Source organism: Halictus rubicundus, chromosome 12 (assembly GCF_050948215.1).
Source record: "Halictus rubicundus isolate RS-2024b chromosome 12, iyHalRubi1_principal, whole genome shotgun sequence".
Classification (NCBI taxonomy): domain Eukaryota; kingdom Metazoa; phylum Arthropoda; class Insecta; order Hymenoptera; family Halictidae; genus Halictus; species Halictus rubicundus.
In genome coordinates, this window is record NC_135160.1 from 6,073,970 (window position 1) to 6,096,004 (window position 22,035).

At 47.7% G+C, this 22,035-nt stretch overlaps 1 protein-coding gene across 2 annotated transcripts in view; it reads right to left on the bottom strand.

Moving 5' to 3' along the window:
- Nucleotides 1–22,035, bottom strand: part of LOC143359893 (receptor-type guanylate cyclase Gyc76C) — a 91,193-nt gene that overhangs the window by 57,825 nt on the left and 11,333 nt on the right. For both annotated transcript variants that reach the window (XM_076798235.1, XM_076798234.1), the window contains one exon: nt 10,530–10,649. The gene's annotated coding sequence lies outside the window, so the exon portion shown is untranslated. The remainder of the gene's footprint in view (nt 1–10,529; nt 10,650–22,035) is intronic.

Sequence of the window (22,035 nt, forward strand, 5' to 3'; positions counted from 1 at the left end):
ATAACATGGTACTGTAGACATAAATCCAAAACGCGGCACACTGCACCTTCACTGAAGACTTACTGCATACTCGGAAGAACATCATTTGAACGTCTCGTTACTTTCAAATTGAAGAGTACAAAACCTTAAAGACGTCACGCAAAGCACTCGTGATCTTTATCGCGCATGTAGCAGCGAGAGCTGTCAGATCGCGCGTTTCCAAAACGCAAAGAAAAGAAAAACGTAAAAATCTCGTCACGAGAAGCAAACAAATTGTTCAGCAAAATCACGTAGTTGCACGTGGCTCTTCCGAAGGAACCCCTCTCTCCCCGGCCCACTTATCTTCCTCGCACTCCTCTAAACATATTGCGTCAATATTAAATCATTTTTCTGGTTCCCTGCTCGCCGAGTATCTTATCTTTGTCGCCAAATGCGTTTCGCGTGTAACCGATTCGTCGTGCCGCTGAAACGAATGATTCTATTACGGTGACTCTTCGCTCGCTACACTTTTATTACTAATTACATCGCACAGTGTTCGCCCAATCAAGACGTACCGGCAAGAAGCTAGCAGGCGAGCGACGCGGCGTCGCTCTATTACGCCCAAGGTGGCAGGTGTAAATTGCAGGAATCCCGCGATTTCTGATGTGCCGCTCGTCGGTGTAATTAGTGCTCCGTGGCGGCACGAATATTAATACGCTCGCGTTAGCGACTTTTCGTCGCCGCCGCTAATCGACGACTTTTCGCCGCGAATTCATTTGTCTCGTGCGAGTCAAGTTCCTCGCGAGCGAGAACCAACAGCAGACAGACACTAATTTATAGCTGCTTATCCTCTCTGCAGCAACATAATCTCAGAAATATTAACATTGAACCTACCGAGCCTCAAAAGTGATACACGTTGTCTGATAAAAATGACGAGAATTATTTGGATCTCCCATGGATTTTCCATGGAATCGTCTTTATAATTTTAGTAATTGTGAAATAAAACATCCGGAACCGGTCATTTTGATCGGCGGTGGTTTTGTTGCTGCGCGTTCCGAAACGTTTCGAAGAACTGGCTTCGTTCCGGGGCAGCAACCGAGTGTCCCGGTCGATACTCGTGTCGATAAGCCGAAGACACACGTCCGTCGGATTAGATAGGAATATTAATGCCGCGTAGAAATCGGAACACGGATCGTCGATGCTCGTGTAAGAGAGCTGGCGGGAACGGGCGGGTCCCGAGGTGCAATAAGAAGACCGTTAATTACTAAGTCTCTCCGCAGTCTGTTGAATTACCTATTCTCCCGATTAATTATGCAACCGCGCGAACGAGCGAGACCGATGGGGAGGGGAACAAAAAAACAAAGAGTGAAGAACCACGAGAGACGGATGCGATGGATTACGCGCGGCGATCGCGACGAAAAATTAATCGTCCGTGCGTGTCGGCGAGGCGTGCGCACACCGCGACCGCGTGATCAAAAAGCGCATCACGCTCCCGGTGCATTGTCGCGTGATCCCAGGACCGTATCGAGCCCATCTTCTCGCTACCGAGATCCTAAACTGTTGGAAACACACCGACCATGAGCTGCTACACGAATCTGCCGCGGTTTAGATTGTTCCCGTCTCGTAAATCAATCCAAATGAAAACAAAAAAAAAAAAATAGTTCTGAGAACGAATTTTTTCCTATCGTCACATAACTCTCTGAAAATAGTAATTCTGAAGGAATTTTTCATACTGATTGTACTTTTCTAAGCGACTGAAAATGTCTACTGTATTATACATTCCAAGGAAAAAACTCTGTGGTCAATATTAATGCGATAACATGATACGAACGACTGTTACGTATTAACAAAGATTGAAAAGAGGTGCGAAGGTCTTGAAATGCGACCTTAGGGAGGGACTCTGGAGTTCGTGACACATTTCCAGTGGGAAATCACGTCGGATGCGGCACGTGGAAAGACGATCGTCAATCGCTTTCGTAAGAAAACGAAATTGCGCTCGGTGCGTGCTCGATCGCGTGCAAAGGAATGATCCGCGCGATCAATTTTCCCGAGAAGCATGACTAACGAGGCAACAACAATGCGCCGGAGTTACGTGGGATTTCGTGCCGCCACGTGCGCGCCTCTTTTTTCAATCGACTTAATAACGAGCCAGGCTATATATAACCGGTGTTATTTTTACGAGCAAGGTGACTTCGCGAAAAACGTCGCCGCGGACGCGCGATATCGCGTTCGAGTCGACGCAAGCTGTTTAAAAGTCCGTTTTTTTTTTTCAAGTAACCAGAAACACCACGATAAGGAAAGCCCGTTCGAAAACATAGTTCTTCCTCGTAGCACACGTGGCATTCTGATCCATTAGCCTACCGTGTCATCTGTTAAAATTTTTAATGTTGCTGGATCCCTCGCTGCACCACCCGAGTTCTTCGTAGCGTCACGCTCTTCTGCACATGTCGGTGCTATTTGATCCATTGTTCTATTTTGTATTCAAGAGCAATTTTCATCTTTAACCGAGAGATGATGTCACCGGTTAGTAGGAAATAAGAGAACAATTGAAAGATTGTGTTTCATAGATCGTGGAATTTTTAATCCCACCGTTTCGGCGCGCGTTGATACCGCTTCTCCTCGCCTAACCTTTAGAGAACAGTGTCCCCCACTCCGCAACGTGTTTAGGATTGCGTGACAACCAGGGAAAATTGCGAAAGTCGCGAATCGCTACAAAGCGCGGTCTACGGTCTTTCAGGACGAACAGGTAGCAGAGACACGACCAGCGCGACACTCCGAAATTCTTGTATCACTATAGCGATACGTTTACACTAATAAGCCGATCGATCATTCTAACAACCTTATTAAATCGACCACAGCGAGCGAAATCCCCGGCTGCTACCTTGTCCGTTTCGCGTTCACCGGGGTGGTTAATTTTTCCAGGGGTGCGGTTTTCATCCGTGATCGCCACGATATGATCTCGCCGGGTGTTGTAAAACATCGCAGAGTCGTCGACAAACTGCATTTTCGATTTATCGCGACGAAGCTCTCCACAGACTTGTATCTGCGACCCGGCTCCGCTGCGACCGTCGCCGTGCACCGGTTTGCAACAAGAATGCTTAAACAAGAAGGATGGTTTTAGAAATCGGGCCTGCCTTTCCCGAGTCGCCTCGTTCAACAATGTTCGTTTGTTCCCGAGAGACAAGTGACGCGTGTGGAGGGTTTGGCTCCGCTCCAGAACCGCCAATGCGATCAGGAACTGAGATAAACTCCGGGTAGAAAATTGTTTTCATGCTGTGACTAAATATACTGCGGACTGAAGCTCTCCCACCCCCCTCTCTCCGTTTGTTGTTGCTGCTAACTATCTGCGGAGGAGGTCTCTCGGCGCTTTGAAGAATGAGAGTTTCTCTCGAAACGAGGAATCCTGGGGATAACCGTGACCGTTCGCGACGTGTTTCAAGATCGGATGCGCCTTCAAAAGAGCGTAGGGAACCTTGATAATTAAAATCGGAGGAGCACCCTTTTGTGAATAATTTTCTTATTTTTTCATAATCAACTCGTGACCGCTTGTAAATACATGTTACTCGGTCGCACCCTGTGTACAAATCTGTAAAATCGACAATAATCGCTTCTAGAATCAGTCACGCAAAATCTATCTATATATGTCACCAAGGCCTGGACGATAAACGTCACGGAATTATCCCCACTAGGACGCAGAGGAGTGTAAACATAACACGTCTCCTGGACGATACACAACGCTGACAAGACCCGTGTTGTTGACATATATCGAGAGTTCACTGTGTACAGCAACGAAACTATTAAAAAAGATAACGCTACCGATCCTTTACGGTTTCCGGGATCAGTATGCAAGAATCGTTGATAGCCAACAAGCGAAAATGATCCTCCGGAGAAATAAAATTGCAAACAGATGCAGAGGCCCAGGAACGAGTCGTGTCCAGTGCAATCCTCCCAGTGTCAAGACCGATTAGTCGAGTTTCAAATCCCTCTACACGCGACGTCCAATCAGATATTCCGTCTGCGTCGCAGCATCCTCGATCAGCTTAGCGCGAGGACATGTTTGATGCTCAAACAGAGAGGCCGGAGTGAACTCGACGAAAACAAGCCGCGAGTCGTAAATCTTGGTTACTAACTTCTGTATGTTATCCGTGAGCCTCGGCTCGGCCCGCGACGGAACGTCGTAAAAGCGACGACGCGACGAGCGCATCCACCTACCGCAGATGAGAATCAGCGGGAGCGTGTGCTCTGAGACCTGGGAGACCTGGGACCGCGTGAACCGCCGAATGCGGCCGTGCATAAACATTCGAGGGTTCGCGGAATTGTTGGCGAAACGCCATTCGCGACCGCCGCGGCGCTTCGCGTCGGATCTCCCCTCCCCCCAGCGGTGTTTTCTTAATTTCGCCGGGATCGCGAATCGCTTCGGTTCGTCCACATCTCTCTACGTCTGTCGGCGTCGTCGGCTCGCGTCGTTCGACCCACTTGCAGGCGCGACGGATGTTCCACGGAATCGTACGCACGCGAACGAATCGCTGCGCTGGCGCTGGCACGGCTCCAAAGCCGCCCGACCCGACCCGGCCCGGCCTGGCCCGGTAGTAATTCTCTCGATTCAACGCGGCCAAGAATCAGTTGCCGTCTACGCGGCCTAACGACGCGTTTATGTACGCGCATAACGGCCAGCTGTTATTACCACCGGCCAACCAAAGCAAACCGGACCACTCGGTGATAAGATATTCGAGGGTCTCGCGTGCTAACTTCTCTCGCCGCCTGATATCTTCTCCGCGCAGCTTCCGGGTGCTAGACACATTTCATCCGACTTTGCGCGGCCCGTACGCACGCTCTGGAAAAACTATTTACCACGAGACGAGTTTTCACTTACGGCTCGACGCACATTTGTAATCCAGCAGATCTTTTTTTTTTACAATCGTACACTAATCCAGAGAGATTTATGCTACTCAGCTTTTAACCCTTAGCACCCGAATGGCGACTGTAAGGCGCCACTAAAAATTGCTGTATCGTTATTCAAAAGGTTTTTTACATTATTAAATTTGTTTGTATGTAATAAGTTACTAAACACTTCAGTATTGTACGAGTAAGTTGCACCATTTTCATATGTATAACATAAAAATAAATATATACAAGGGAAATATTCTAGGTTATAAGAAATGTTTCTTTTTGGAGTTAAAATAGCTTCGAGTGCAAAGGGTTAAAGAAACACTCAAATTCTTCAGTGGCTTGTGTTCCTCGCAAACAGATACGCAGAATTTTCAGATTCGCGAAGTGGCGATTTTCTTGCAGCCGATGCATACAGCTGCGCCGTGGGACATGCCGTGATCACGATTGCCAGCAGCGTTTGGACTTTGAATCAGTATTCCAAACAGTCCGAAACGATCCGCAATGCTCCGGAATAAGCTCGGTTCGGTTTATTTGAATTTCGCCGTGAGTATTCTACAGTTACTCGCGTTTAGCGCTCATGCTGTGTTTATATGGCTCCTAAATGACTCATTACGTCGTGTACGATTCACGGTAAGCGCTGCTATGAATTCTCGTGGCTCCTATTGCGGCCTATGTTCTTTTGAAAAAATTGAGTCACTGGTTTTACTGCTAGTAAAAAATTATCGTCCGGTAAAGTTTATCCTCGAATAAAATGAAAATCTCGTCACACTCGGGAAAGCATTCTTCAAGATTTGCACTTTTAAAGAATACAATAAAAATAAATACACGAATCCCGGCTCAATCTCGGACGCATCGTCGATCACTATGGCACACAGGTCTAAAAGTTCGGCGGCAATAGCGATCGGAGCGAGGATGACGCACACCGACACCGTCGTCGTATCGACCATTGTCTCGCTCGATACACGCCGCTGACGAATAGAATTAAAGACAAGCTGATCGTGACCGTGACGTGGCCGCGCCGAATACTTTTTCTGTGATTAATTGCCGCCGCCTGATTTCATCGCAGACCGGCTGTCTGACGAATCAGATACGGCAGCGCGCGGTTGATTGACAGCGAGGCCGATAGCGCGCGCGATCCACTCGGCATCGACGGCGCGAATCCGCTCGAAGAAGAAGAAGAAAAAAAAAAAGAAATAAGCAGAAATCAGAAACGCGGACTATTAATAGACCCGGACGGGAACACTTTTACGGTAGCCGAAGAATCCGCGGATCAGATAAGACGCTCCTGTAACTCCGCAACGAGGTAATCGCGATCCGAGGCGGATCGTTCTCCTTTTGCCGATCTCGCGCCGCAGTTTCTGCGGAACGAGTGAAAGCGGGACCGTTCTCGTCCGCGAAAAGTTTATCGAGAGTGAAATTAAACGTGCGAGGCGTGGCCACGCGTGTGCGGTTCCGTGATAACGGACGCTTCGAATTCCGTTTATATTGGTCCGGGTCTCCCGTTTGCCCGCCGCGAATTCCTTCGCGCTCCCCGACTACTTCCGGGTTCTCTAATCAACGCGCGTGCTCGGCGGCGGCGACCTCGCGAAACGACGTTTCCAATGTGACGCTCGTTTCGTAGTGCATCCGATAGCGCGGCTTCCGTTATCTCTTTCACAAATTAATGTGTCAGCCGCTTTGACGCGCGTCTCGCAACCGGATTGACGATGGCTAAATTATGAATACCGGAGTCGCGAACTTTCGGCGCTGTCTTCCCCCCGTTCCGTCGCCTTAACGTTATCACATGCCGGGATGACACGTTACGACAATCGTTTCTAACCAATAGAATAGCGTGCCGGTCAACAATAATAACTGGTCTCCCTTTCAGAACTGCAACTTCTTGGCTATCGACGCTCAAAACGAAATAATTAACGCGAAGCGATTCGCGACTGTCGAAACGTTTCTGAATATTTGTGCGATCGATGTGGGGCTCGGGAGTTTGCTCGATCGCGGTGCTAGATCGAGGATCGGGACCGGGTGCATAGTTTGCGGGCCGTTTTGCGAACCGTGCGCCATCGGTATCGGTACGGATCCGATGCCGTTTTCACCGCCACCGTATTTTTTCCGCCCGGCGATCTCTAACTACTGTTTCTCGGCGTAGTGTATCGCGTTACTACGATCGCAGTGTAACTTTATAACACGGGCGGAGAGAGAGAGAGAGAGAGAGAGAGAGAGAGAGAGAGAGAGAGAGAGAGAGAGGAGAGAGAGATTATTTCCCTCTTCGGTTCGCAGACCGCAATGTTATTACTAGCGAGGCGAGCAAACACACGATTTCGCAGTTAGCCGGCTCTGTTGGCCGGGGCTACAAACACGATATTTCATCGCGGGACGGTAATAGGAAATCGCCTAACCGGCCGGTCTCGAGAGTCGCGGTACAAGGCGGTTTACCGTTCAAGGGGAAATCGGGCATAACCGGCGTTTCACTAAATAATTATTCAACGGACACACTGTAAATCAACGGGACGCGGGGGAACTTTGTAGCGGACGCGCGTGCCCGACCGCCCTGAAATTGCTATGATCCTGCGCGTGGATTCCATCTTTTACCGTGGGCTCAACCGCGAACACGCCGTAATTGCCGGCTGACGTTTCTATAAATTCGCGTCCCCTCCCCCCTCCCCCTCCCATCTCACCCGTCTGATATCGTTACGATTCCATCGGGTTAACACGCCTTGCCCGCCGGCTGCAATTATTGCCTGGAAACCTACTAATCTCGCGAGAGCCGACTGCATCCGCGCGGAGCCGACCGTTTCAGACACGGGATCTGCATGCTCTCGCCGCTGGGAATTTCTAGTTGCGCTCGTGTCTCGGCGCGAGGAACACTGGGAAATAGATTTGTTGCGCTCCCGAGATCGCCCCGACATTGACGGGACAATTTTCCTTCCAATTTTTGGAATACTATTTCACTCTTCCTGACGATACGTCGAACCAGATTCACGCCGTTCACTTTTGCTGCGGCTGTTCTACCGATTTATATTAGTTTTAAATAATGTTGGTAAAGTCACATTCAATTGTATGATATTGGAAAGCATCTGCAAGTGCTCTGTGCTGCAAATTCGATTTTTCGGACAACAAAATTTTATTCCACGCTTTTGACCTATTTTTATATCTACAGATTTTCCTTTCTCGGTTGTACTACCGTCGGATTAACCCCTTAACGCACAGTTTTTTTTTAAAAAAACCGACCAAAAAAATCAATTTTTGATATACTGCGCTTTTGTTCCATGGAAAAAGGCTATATTTTATTCTCGAATAAATAAGTGTTATAGCTTACAATCCCATGTAAATGATAAATATCAATAAAACGATTTTTTTTCTTTGCTTTCACATTGTTATTTTCAATTCTCGATTATATTCGAGTGTGAAAAATTATAGCAGCATAAAATACAACGCCGCTCGAATTATCTCGAGTGTGCACAGTTTGGCCTGTTTAGCGCGCTAGAATTAACTCGAGCGTACAAGTTAAGGGGTTAAAACCACCACTTTGTATAATACACTTTGCATCCTATAAAATATGCTTATGTGCAGTGAACATTCGGTTCGTGACTTTCTACTTAACACTGGGTTTACGGAGCACTGATAACGACTATTTTACATCACTTTATACAAATGAATGTGTCTATCAAAATTTGTAGCCATTTTTTAAATAATATACACCCAAAGAAATCAATTTGTTAAATAATTCCTCATGGATGCATCTTCATAATCTCAATATTCATAAAATAACACGTGAACTGCCACGGTGTCACACATCACTGACAGTGATTTTTTGACTAGGTTTAGAAATTCATTTTTATTGTAACACATCCAGATAAACCGAATTTTATTAGGATCTTTAGAATTCAAAAGGATTAAGACGGCATCCCCTATAATACATTTTAAATTTCCAGTTTCGGTTTCATTACTTAAATTACACTGATTTTGTGGGAATTTCTGGGATTGATTTTTGGCGCTTAACGTGTTAAAAATATTAGACGGATCCTGTAAATCTAGTGTCAACGAAGGATGTTACAAGAACTTTTCACCTTCGAAAATACTAGTGGTCCTAACAATAAGCATTGACACGGAATATCTCTACAGGCACTGCCATGCGGATGTAATAATACACCTCACGCTCCATCGATTGTCCGTGAATTCGCGAGAATCGCGTGCGTCCCCGGGAGCAAAAACTTCACCAACAACATCGAATTCTCCTCGAATTCGCCGGTCTTCCAGGAACCAATAATTTTTCCTTCCGAGTTTCGCTGGAAGTAAACACCGCGGGTCACCGTCGCGTCGGTGCTCACGTGGCGCGGAACGTGTTAAAAAAGGCAGAATGTTCGGCGGCGCATTATGCGACTCGCGCGTCGTTAGCACGTTAACCGTTGCGCAACGCCGGACCGAAGATTAGGGTAACTGGCCTCGGATTGCCGAGCCGAAATCCGAACCGAATTTCGCTGCACGGCCCGCGACGCGTGTATTCGATCGTACGAAGGGCCCCGCCGGCGATAAAACCAGTCACGAACATTGTGCGCCGGGAAAACGTACGATAGCCACTTCTGCAGAATTCTGGCCTATGCACGTGCGCACGTTCGGCCGCGTTCGCGTTCGCGACCGACCGAGAGAGCCCAGCCTGTGTACGCGTTACACGGAAGCGTGGAACAATGCAATACCATTCATGGTAAAAGAAGAAGTGGTTGAATCACCGTGCCAGGCGGACTGTACAGGGTTGTTTAGAGGAAACGTGCTCCAGATTACCCAGCAAACACTGCCGGGCTGCGTACTCTCTCCTGAAACGCTCCAGCCTATTTCATAACGCGTTCGTCCTGGAATTGGACCTCCTTTTTTATGAACATTGACCTGAACGTGTTCGATACGTTCGGGGGAAAATTATGAAGAAGTGGAAATAACTCAGTGACCCAGTATGTCGTCAAAATAACGAGTTCTAATATTTTTAATTTAAAATTATTAAGATTCTAAGAAAGCTTAGTTAGAAAATTAATTTCTTTAGGTACATATTATTTGAAAAATATTTTCTATAAAGTAAAATAGTCACTTTCAGTGCTCCCCGTAAACTCAACGTTAAAAGCCTCCGAGTTTCCGGTAGAAATGTCCGTGGTTTCGATTCTCCTGGATTAACGATTCCAAAGATGGCAACCCTAATCGCGGAGCAGCCCGCGCGTCTACGCGATCCGCGAGGAGTCCGCGTCGCGTCGTTGAGAGCGCGATCGAGCGACGGTGTTTGCGGCTCCATGGCGGACGTGGACCGAGATAACACATGAAAATAGTACGCCAGCGTACGATAACACGCATTCGGTGTATCTGTCGCGGCATCGGCTCTGCTCGGCTCGGCTCGGCTCGGCGCGGCGCGGCGTTGTTTCTCGTTCCCGCTCGATATTGAATCGCGCGCGCTCTCCGCGATTGCGACTCGTTCTCGAACTGCGAGGGCACCCTTCTTCGTCGACGTCGACTACGTGGAAACATAAATGGGGGGGACACGAGGGGCCGGGGGGACGGTACGCGAGGTTCGCGCATGTTACCACACGATAATGATAACCGGGTGCATTGAATCGGCGAGTCTCGGCGAGGTCGTTTACACGCGCGCGCGCGCACGCCCCGGATCACCGAGGAAAAATGACGTTGTTGTTGTGTGTTGTTAATCTTACCTAAGCAACATGGCAGAGTCACTTCACGGAGAAGAGTGTCGATGCTCGAACGCTATATCGCTAGCATGCTGCTGCCAATCGGTGCTCTTCGCGGTTTCAGCCTGAACTTCTAACAGCCACCTGAAAGAGAACATTGAAAGGCGACACGTTTTATTCGTTCTTTATCTTGCGGTTTCGAAATGGCGGGCACAAGCATCGGGAAAAGAGAATCGCAATCGCGTGCCCGCTCGATTGAGCTGTGTTCGGCGAACGCGATCTTCCCTCCGTAACGTCGCGCGACAATAAGCGTACCAAAATAAGATATTTTCTATGGTTTTACGATGACGACATACGTATTATTGTCAACGCTGTATTCTTGCAAAGCACAATTCAAGATACGTGCACGTTTAATTGCACATACTCAAGATACAGAGGCGTGCAAAAAGTTTCCGGCCACAGAAGATTCGGCAATCTATATTTGGAAAGCGATATCGGAAAGAATGTTAATTAATATTAAATACAGAACAACAAACAAACCCGAGTTATTCTGCTCGGTGTTCTCGGTAAACAATCTTTTAGATATCGCTGGCAGAACGCGAAGCGAAAAGTGTATCTGACCGGAAACTTTTGTACGCCGTAGCGGCTTCAATGACTCGTATCTTTAACCCTCTGCACCCGAATGGCGACATTGAGGCGCCACTAAAAATTGCCATGCTGTAATTCAGAACAATCTTCAAGACATTTTGTAGAATTCAAATGAGACAATTCAGGGACAAAACTGTATCGTTTTGTGAAACTTTTAACCACATATTTGTCTACACAAAACGATCACCAAACGCGGTCCAATTTGGATCACATATAGTCGTTTCGTTCAGGAAAAAAATCGTAGGTCGAACGAGCGTTCGGACAGAAAGGCGACGCTAAGGAGGGAAAACAGGACTGAAACGGGACTGTATCAGCTCGAGCAGCTTACGCTGGCAAAGCACGTAAGCCGAGCTGTCTGGCAAATTAATTACAGCTCGTGCTTCGCCGCAAAGCTTCATTTAGCATCCCCAGTTCGAGCGAGCAGTCTCGCGGTGACTGTTATTGGATAGTTCATCAGAGAAGCGTCTCGAAGAAAGGAATTCCGATCGGACATCCATTTCCCGGTCGGGGCAAAAAGGTTTCTCTCTCACTCGCTCGTTAGTCACCCGTCCATAATTCCCGCGCGTTTTCGCAGAGTTCTTCGTCCGCGATACTCAAAGTACATACTTTGTCGCCGGGGTGACAAACGCCGGCGAGTTACTTATGCCCCGTGTTCACCACGCGTGAACACACCTGTCGGCCGCGTGTCACGTTCATTTGCGACACGGCGATGTTGGCGCGGCGCTCGTAAATGTAATCGCGAGTCAATTAAGGCGACACTCACGGATTTCTAATCGGTCGGGCCATGCGAGAGCCGGATTATGTCAGCCGCTGGCACGCCGACGATTTTAATCGATCGATCCACGCGAGAACCGACGGAGAACAAGACGGGACGAGACGAGACGAGAAGCGACAGCCAACCCGGTTCGCTCGTCTCGTTTCCATTCCGTTTTTCCTCGGACGCGCCTCCTTTTCCCCATCCTTTTTCTCTTTCTCTCTCTCTCTCTCTCTCTCTCTCTCTCTCTCTCTCTCTTTCCGTCGCTGGCCACGGTTTACATTTACGTAACGCCGCGGACGAGGATCGCGTATTAATTACAACAGCTGCGCAGCCACGCGGCCCTGAGGAAAAGTTCGAGAAAGACGGATCTTCGATGCCCATCGATCAACCAGGATTGTCGCCCGCGGACCAGTCTCCTTTTCAGGAGGTGCTTCTTCTCGGAAAAGAAAGCTTTCGGACTCGGTGCGTGCGTGGAATGAGCGCCGAGTGCTTTGTGGGACGTTACTTACCGCTGCGCTGATGAAGAAATGGTTTGGTACAGTTTTATCTCTCTTAGCTAATTAACAAGAGAGATCCATATGCTGCAGACAAGACTGTGGATCTTATGCGTTCAAAATATGTTTCAGTTTTACGAATTCAAGACGTTCACCGCTACGTTGGTCATATATATGACACAATCCTTCATCTATCTTTAAAAATTAAATGCAGTTGCTTAAACCGAAGTTCACTAGGGTCTAAAAGAATTCTAAATATCACTGTGATAAGCTTCAACTAGAGAGTTTACATTAAAAGGAACTGATTAATTTCATGAGACTTGCGGGGTGAGGGGCAGTCACCTTGTTATATGCCTTAGTTGAACATGAAGAGTATTGATCCTAAATATACGAAGAAATCATCGAACTTGTATCTAACCTTCTCACCCTACTCTTTTCTAGTCGCAAAGACGGGGAAGAGCACACTTCACGCCAGAGAGAAGCCAAGATTTTCACGATCTTTACCAGATGAAGATCGTCTTCCCTCTGAAGCGTTTTCAGAGCACTTCCGTTAGGGGATGGTACAGATAAACCGCGTTTGTATCGAGTACCGAACAGTTTGGAATTTTCCCCGGTGTCGAGGGGCCCGTTTGAGCGATAGCTACCGAGGGTCCCGGGGATCTTAATTCACAGTGAAACCGGAACGAATGCCCGCAGCAGCCGTAACGAGTTGCCACGCTTCGATCCCGAAGGGAATCGAGTCGGGTCTCGAGTCAAATCGCGTCTCGTCACGGAGCAGCGCGGCGCGGCGAGCCCGGAACACCCACATAGCACTGGAAGGCAGAATACGTAGGTGATTTCACTGTTCCGTCACACGGCGCGGCGCGGCGGTGCATCGGATAAGAGAGAGAGACGAGCCGGAGTCCAGATATAGACCTGCTGTAGGTAATAGTTCGGTAGGTGGTATGTAGTGGTAGCGCGAGCGGTAGGACCGGTAGGTTTGGTTTACGTCAAGTTTGCGGCGGCCAGCCGGTTCGCCACTTTTCTTCTTCTCTTCGTCCTCTTCCTCTTTTTCCCGACCGCGGCTTTTCTTCCTTTTTCCCTCCGCTTACCCCTCCCAACGATATTTCCCTTCTCGTTCATTTTACGCGGGACACCGAGCTTTGCTTCTTGCAAGTCTATCCCCATAATCCGAGCAATTCAACCTTGGTGCGGATCGACGAGGACCCCATTCGATTTTATGCTCATAGGTAATTGTTTGAAGATTTCAATAAACATATATTGCCTCGAGTTTCCTTTGAAGCTCGAGGAACTGAGATACACAAGTCTCTTTTAAATTCGCAATTGTAAACCACTCAAAATGTCGTTGGGAACCGTTTGTTATCTGATCATGAACGTCGGAAAAAACACCTAATAAAACTGTTGGATAAATGAAATTCCAAAGAACACAAGCTTAAGATTTCTCTGGAACATAACAATCTTCGTGACGTTCTTGAATCGCTCTAATGGTCGTTGGAAACTCTTCGCCGTCTGGCTGTCTGACCATAAACGACCAAATCTACTGAAACTATTGGGCGAGTAAAATTCTAAAGTACACGACGGCGATCTTAATTAATAAGAAGGTCCTACCTCTAATTACTAATATCGAACCTATCGGCACTAATTTTCCAACGAAACACAAAATTAATTCAACATATATCTACCTAATGTTTTCTATAATTCGTTTCGGAAACCTTTTCCATACAGCAAAGACCGACATAAAAATGTTCAGATCCAATTGATTTAAGAGCGGCTATGCAAATCTTTTGAATGGGGGTGGTCGCTCAATTCCAGAAGAGCAAGGGAGTGGGACCCAGAATTGCTCGTCAGACAGGGAATGGTGGGAACGGCAAGAAAATCTCGAAGAGTCCTCTTTGTAGATACCGACGACTTTGATAGAGGCGTGTCCACGTCGACAACCTACCATTACGATGAATAAGCATATCTTTATGAGATCTGGGCAAACGAGCCTCGTCTATCAGCCGCGTCTTCTCTTTTTTCTCTCGGACGAGCGACGAATCCTAGAATCGCGTAGAACGTTCTTCTCTGGATGGGAAAATTGCAGAGTCGCCGGATATATCTGGAAATCTAAATTTTCTACAAGTTCAAAATTACTGTTAAAGTTGGATATTAATTTGGGCATTCGTATGCTACGTTGCTTCTAGCCATTTCGATAATTATGAATATGCAATCTTTGTAAAACTAGTCATATGGGCAGATTAATCAAAGCAAGAGTTGACTATCTCAAAATTCTAAGAACAGCACTATAAATTTCCAAAATCCTCTGCAGGACTTCAAGCGTACAAAGAGTACAATGTCCGCAAATCTGGTGACACGAGCTAATCGAGCAAAGGAAGGATCAATTATTCCCACGAGCTTTCTAAAATCCTCAGGTGTACTCGAATCGGTAGCACACGCTGTAAATGCATAGAGATCGAATCACGATCCAATCGATTTCTTGTCGCTCCCGGTCTCAGAGGTATGCTCAGCCTCCGCGAGATTGTAAACTCCTCTAACCGCTCTTTCATTATCCCCGGCGCAAAAAGTGCCGTCGATTCCCTCGAAAGCGTAAAAGAGAAACGAGAAAGAACGCAGAAATCAAAGAGCATGTCGTTCTGGCTGACGCACGACGCGACGAGACGAGACGAGACGCGACGCGACGCGACGGATTGCTCTCGGCAGCGAAGTATCAATTGTGCGAGGAACGTGTCTCTCACCGAACCAACGTGAAACTCTATATGTCGGAATCTCCATTGCCGGGACAATATCCATTATTATATTACATCATTGCGTAATCGACGTTTACGGTTTTATGGGACTGGCCTCGCCGTGTGTCTAACAAACTCGGGAATCGGAATTGCTCGGCGGATTCCGTGAACGTTCGGATTCCGCCGCGCCGCGCCGGTCGGCTCTGGCAGACATGCTGGCAGCGATCAGGATTTCCCGGTATTCGAGCGAGTCGAACGGCGTGTACGTGAAAGGGAAGAAAAGCGGCGAGGTTCCCGCTCCGCGATCCGAGTGATCCAGACGCGGCTGTGCCCGATCCATGCCGATGCTACCGCCTTGCAACATTGAAATTTCGCGCGAGTCCCTCAACGGATTACATCCGAGGCTCGTACGTTTCGCTGTCCTCGCGAGAGTCGAAAAGTGCAAATTCTTCTATTCATTCTGTTCTTGAGTTCGAGCGTGTATTTCGCGGTGCTGGTCATTTTTCGCAAGTGTATACGATGGCAACCAAAAAGAATATAATAATCTAGGTGAAATCGATATTAGAGCTGACCATCTTGTTTTGCAAAAGGTGGGATGGAAGATTGGACGATAATCGTTTAGAAGTCCCTTTCTTTCATTTATTTGATAATCCTACAAGTTAAAAATGCTACATCAAGATTATTAGGTGATTTTGACCTTCCCACTGTTGTAAACTGCATCAGAGTTACAGCTAAAGTCGTTCCTCCAAATTCCGATTCTTTAGTAACCAGTTTGCATTGAATGTAGAAAGTCGAAATTTGGACCCATTTTGTTCCAGAGCTAAAGCAGTTTCACCTAAATTCCAAGTTTTTAAACAGTTAACTGCGGAGTTTAATTTTAAAAATCCCTCACGGGCGCGGAATTAAAATCAAGCAGTGACGAATATACACGTCGAACGCAGGCCAAATGCGGCTATTATAAATTTTACGAGATAGGTAAAGCAAAATGAGAAAGAAGTACACTTTTATTCGATAAGAGATTAACAATTCATTAACGTTAACCGCACCGCAATAGAGTTTTGGATTGACATGTATACACAGGTCGAACGCAGTTAACTGGTTAATGGTTGATCCAAATCACTAGCTATTTTTATTAACCCTTAGCACTCGAATGGCGACTGTAAGGCGCCACTAAAAATTGCTGTATCATTATTCGAAATATTTGTCACGTTATTTTTGTTTGTATTTAACACTAGGTTTACGGGACCCGTCAAAATGACGGATTCTAATATTATTAATTTACGATTATTGAGATTGCGAAGATCCATCTACGTGGAATTACTCAACAAACTTATTTCCTTAGGTATATATTATTTAAAAAATGGCTGTGAACTTGGATAGTCACATTCTTCTTATTTTTATAAAGTAATGTAAAATACTCACTTTTAATGCTCCGTAAACCTAGTGTTAATAAATCACTAAACACTTCGGTATTGTACGAGCAAATTGCACCATTTTTGTATGTATAACATGAAAAATTGTGTATAGAAGGAAAATATTCTAGATCGGAAGAAACGTTTCGTTTTGGAGTTAAAATAGCTTCGAGGGCAAAGAGTTAAGCTCGGTACGAACGTCGCTCTGAAAAAACTAGGTTCAAGAACACGTAAAAAGAGATTGACACGTAACGATTCGAACGTACGCAGCCATAGGAATAAATCTTCTCGCAAATCCAAGAATGTCCACCGATTCGACCAGGACCACCGATGACCGTTCTCGGCGGTCACCGTGGCTCTCGGTTAGAGTTAGGCAACCCGTCGCGCCCCGTCGTTGAAGTGTTAATTCTCCCCTCGGATCCACCTGCTACGGGTCTCCGATTAACGACCGCGGGAGGTGTTCCTTTCATAAATTTCCACCCCGGCCGCGTCTCCCCTTGCCGGGCCCCACCGACACGAATCCCCTTGGGCCGCCGGAGGACCGAACAGGGGGTTAAGCAGCCCGTTTCACGGGGAACTGGTTCTAACGGAGTTTTATGCCGCGCGTTGGACCAGTTTTGCGGCCGTCAATGAAGTGCACTGTACACCGTCGCGAGAGTGTACCGGCTGAGATGCACTCTCGCAGGGGGATCGGCAGGGGATGAAGGGTGAGGGGGAGGGGAGGGGGAAGAAGAGACGAAGAGAGGGAGGACTGGTGCACGCGGTGCACATTGCCCAGCGCACCGCCGAGAACCAGTCATTGGCCGATCGGCCAATCGCGTCACGGACCAAAAGAAGACGACCGCCGGTCACTCGTTTCGAATGGTTCGCCATGAGTCGATTCGTGCGACGACGATCTTCTCTCCTCTCTCGTTGCACATCTCCCTCCCCCTCTCTCTCTCTCTCTCTCTTCTGCTCACCCTCGTTGCATCCTCGTCGCTTCTTATCGTGTATGCACCGCGCACACACACGCTCGCGAGCACACGATTCACCGCTCTCTGTCTCTTGGCCCCCTCTCACCCCTTCACCGCCCCTCTTCTTTTTCTCCGATCGTATCAGTCTCTCTCTTTCTCTCTCTCTCGCTCTCCGTCTCGTCCAGCTTCGTCTGTCGCACCGCTTCTTTGTCTCTCCCGCTCTCGCTCGTCCGTCGTTCGCGGTCTCTCTCGTCTTCGCTCTTTCTCGCTCTCCATCGGTCTCTCCTCATTGCAAAGTGCCGTAATATTCTCCTGCCGGAGTTATTTTCGTCGCGCTCACCGAACCAGCTCTCCCGAGGCGGCATTGCACGAGGTTGCTCTCTGCGCATTGTCTCGAGGCCCCTGCCGGAGTAACTGGATTTCCAGGCTAGCAAGGCGATCGCCGCCGATACCGGCGATCTTCCCACTTCGCCTTTGTCTCTCGCTTCTTCTCTCTCTCTCTCTCTCTCTCTCTCTCTCTCTCTCTCTCTCTCTCTCTCTCTCTTGATCCTTCTCCTCCACGGCCCCCATCTTCTTTCCCCCGCGACCGACCGCCCTTTTTGCTCCGGGGACAAAGAAAAGGGCGCTTTCGAGGAGGTCCGCTCGACGGCTGATTCGCCCGGGGTATTTTCGAAATTGGCTCCAGGCGTTGTATTTATACCGTCACCGTCGCCGCATTTATATCCCCGGCGATCCAGAATAGCGTTCAACGCTGCGTCTCCCCTTCGTTCTTTCGCGCGATTTCGCGAACGTTCGGGTTCGCGGTAACATGTTTCACGGAGTTGTCCAAGGTTCGTTCGAACAGGCGCGAATTCGTCGGACGACTGTCTCTCGACGCAGAAGCGGACACGAGAACCGCTCGGGAAACCACAGTGCCGCTTTTAGACTCGTTAAATACATCTGCAGATCGTTAATCGGGGCCTGAATGAAAGGAACATCATGATCAAACGAGACAACCGTACTCGTAATCTCGTGCACGCCGCAGTGTATGTACGTACCGCGCGCGGCTCTTCTGGTTGTGTGTGTGTGTGTGTGTGTGTGTGTGTGTGTGTGTGTCTGTGCGCGTATAAACCAGCCCGCGCTTGTTTACGCACGTGTGAGTGGCACTCGTTACTTAATGCTTACTTATGTCGGCGCATTACTCGTTAGTCATTACTCAACCACCCTTGCTGACTCGCCGCGGCATCACCTTCATATTTGTCGGGCCCGAAAATTAAAGGCTCCGCACCGCGATGGGTCCTCGCGAATTCGAGCGCGGTTTTTAACCTAAACGTGACTGGCGCCTTGCGAAAATTGTAAATCTGCTTCGACCCTCGAGAAACTTCTATTGCCATACGTAGAAAAAGAAACGAATCTGTTTAATAATTTCCCAAGCAAGTAACTCTTTCATTTAGTTTTAATAAATAATAAAATGGATCACCTTGTCAATAGATAGCCTCCCTGTATATGGGAGATACCCGTTTCTGTCATAAATGCGTAAAATTTAGTTTAATTATAATACTTCATACCTGTTGCTCGCTATTTTAATCAGAGAATACAGAATTGTTTGATGATCTCTTTGCGCTCGAAAAAATGTTAAAGAAACTATGAAAACAGGCGCCAGATTGTTCGTATAATTGATACCAGAGAAAGTTTCACAATCTCCTCTACTTGAAGCACATATCAGGTCCCATCGAATCAAAATCGGATTATTTTTCAACGACCACTCGAGTCGAACGATAAAGAATCTCTTATAAACCGATCTAATCTAAGCGCGATAAGAAGAAACAATCGGAAGAGGTGTCATCGTCGTACGAGCCGAATTGGAACCAGGTCTGACCAGTGGCGGTACGTTTCCCCTTGGAGCGGTTCGGCTCGGCTCGGCTCGGCGCAGCGTAAATTAAAAACCGTTTCCCTGAAAGCGCGGCCGGCCGTCTAATATTAGCCCGAGTCGAGAAAAAGTGTGCAATCATGATCGCTTACATCATCGAGCTGTACGTTTTATTAATTTCCCCCGGAACGGCGAGGCGCACGGGTCAATCGCGTAATTTCAGTGGCCGCGGCGCGGCGCGGCGCGAAGCCGGCCAGCGCAGCGATGCGGAGGTAATTACGGCCATTAAGCACGGGGAATACTTAGCTTGACTGATTAATTAGAAAGCGCGTGCTTTTTCTCGAGGCGCGTTTCCGTCACGCGGGGGGAAAAGTCGGGGCCCGCGCGATTGCTTTCTTTCGATCGACGGCCGAGATTACGTTCCCGTCGGATTATCGGTTCATCCGGCTAATCGATCTCTTCGCGATTCGCGAATTTGTTGGTCGTTTTGCGCGTAGGTATAGAGAGCCTCTGGCCGGCGAGCCTGCCTCGCGGGTACGATTCGCATAATCGGCGCGGCGCGGTGCGGCGTGGCGCACAATATCCAGCGAAAACGTACAAAGCGTTACAGTGTAACGAACGCAATTACAATAAATTGCTCGCATTAATTGCCATTAGATGGGCCGTAGATCATGCGCGTTCGCAGCGCAGCTCCGCGCCGCGCCGCACCGCGGCGATCGAAGGGACCAACACCGGGTTTTCTGCGATCTCGGTCCCCCACCCCCTCTCTCTCGCAAGCAGATTTATTGCGTCCGCGAGCAATTTACGCGCGTGTATCCTAAACTGAAATTATGCAAAACGTTCGCGCGCGGCGGCGCGGTAGTCTAACGAGTGGTATTTTTAATCTAACCGCCCATTAGAGAATATCGAGACTCGGCGTTCCGCGTATGTGCGCGCGGTGTCGTGCCCACGAGCTGCCAGTCACGTTACATTGCAGTTATTATTCCACATTTTCACGCAGGAGCCGAGTCACTTCGCGAGCTCGGCCCGCCGCCAGCTCTAATAAAGTTGTAAATAGCCTTTTTAAGAGGTGTCGCACGCGCGTCACCCGGCTCTAATCCGCCTTCGTTATTACGCGCGACTCTCTCGCTCTCTCTGTCTCTCCTCTTGTCGACGGTGACACGCGACCTATTTTTCTTCTCCTCTTTTCTTTTTTTTTAATTGCTTCGGTGACCGCCCCGCCAAATAAAAACTAATTCGAGAAAGAAAAGGTCTTCCCACGGACGTGTGACGCGACGAATGCAAACGAGCCTGCATTGTGACTGACGGCGCGGCCAACGTGAACTATAGTTGCTGGTTGTTAGTCTTTAATTGGTCAGGTGGTCTCCACGAGGCACCGCGATCTGTTTTCTGTTTTTTGGATGAATACGCTTTTCTACGAGTGAGAAGTTCAAGGTAATTTCCTGAATTTCCTGATTTACAGGTCTTATAATTTTTACTTGTCAAACGGATCTACAATGGCTAAAAAGTTTCCGCCTAAAATGCATCGTATATTCGGTGTCGGATTGCGTGGGTACGAGCGATTTTGCGAATCACTGCACGTAGCTGTTCGAATCCAATTTCGACAACTGTCTACTATGTTTGGCGAAACGTGTAACGTTGCTAGGATTTTATTCGTAATGAATATGTAATCGTATTGTCGCCATGTTCAATCGTCCTGCAGCGATTGTATTGTACTGAACAACTCTTTCGATTGAACCGATGCGTCCATACGACTTGTAGGAACATTATTATATTTTACCCTTGGATTAATTTTTTTTTTCAACAATTTAACCTTTCGTGAATTGCGTCTAGAGGTATATGACCTTGAAATTTTATTTTCAAATCTCACTCTTTTAATTTTCCTGTAACACAATTTTTCGTAAAGAATCATATAAAATATGTTTACTATCTTGACAATGTTATATTTCTACTAGTTAACATCATCCGTGTTCCCACAATATACTTCTCTAGAAAAAAAAGGAGAGATTCACAGCTATTTATTGTAGATTTTCATAAAGTTGCAAATTATGTAGAAAAATTGATGAACAAAAATTTGAATGGATCCGAGCCTCTAAAATATTAAAAATCCATCATCGAAAAAGTGTAACTATAAACAGAATTGTAAACAGTCTCCCATGATCTGTAGCCTAACTATAATGAAAAATAAAATGATATTACCACCGAGTTTTTAAAATTCATAGGGAGGAGATTTCCTGATCGCAAGTTGATCAGGTTCGCTTTCGTTTGACGAAAGTTTGCGGATCTCGTGTGCCGACAGCGGCCACCTGTTCCGCAGCTAAACAATGTTGCTGCTTAACAGTGGTATAGCGGTCAACAAAGGGGTTAAGCATCGACGTTCGAAATAATTAAGTTCGTTAAACGTCTCCGCTGGTACGGTCGTTCCACCGAGTCTCGCTTTTGAACGGCGCACGATGAAAAGCTATTGTTTGGCCGGCGCGACGCGACGCGCCGGCCATCTCTCTCTCCTGGACAATACTTATCGTCGCAACCTTTGCTCCGCCAGCTAGCGAGCGAATTTTATTTTCTCGGATTACCAGCATCCACGCGGACGATCCGAATGTCACGACTGTCCGGGATTCGTTTCGCCGTCTCAGCTTTTCGCAAATCGCGCGTAACACGGTCCCCGATTTTTCGCATGCACTGTCGGCT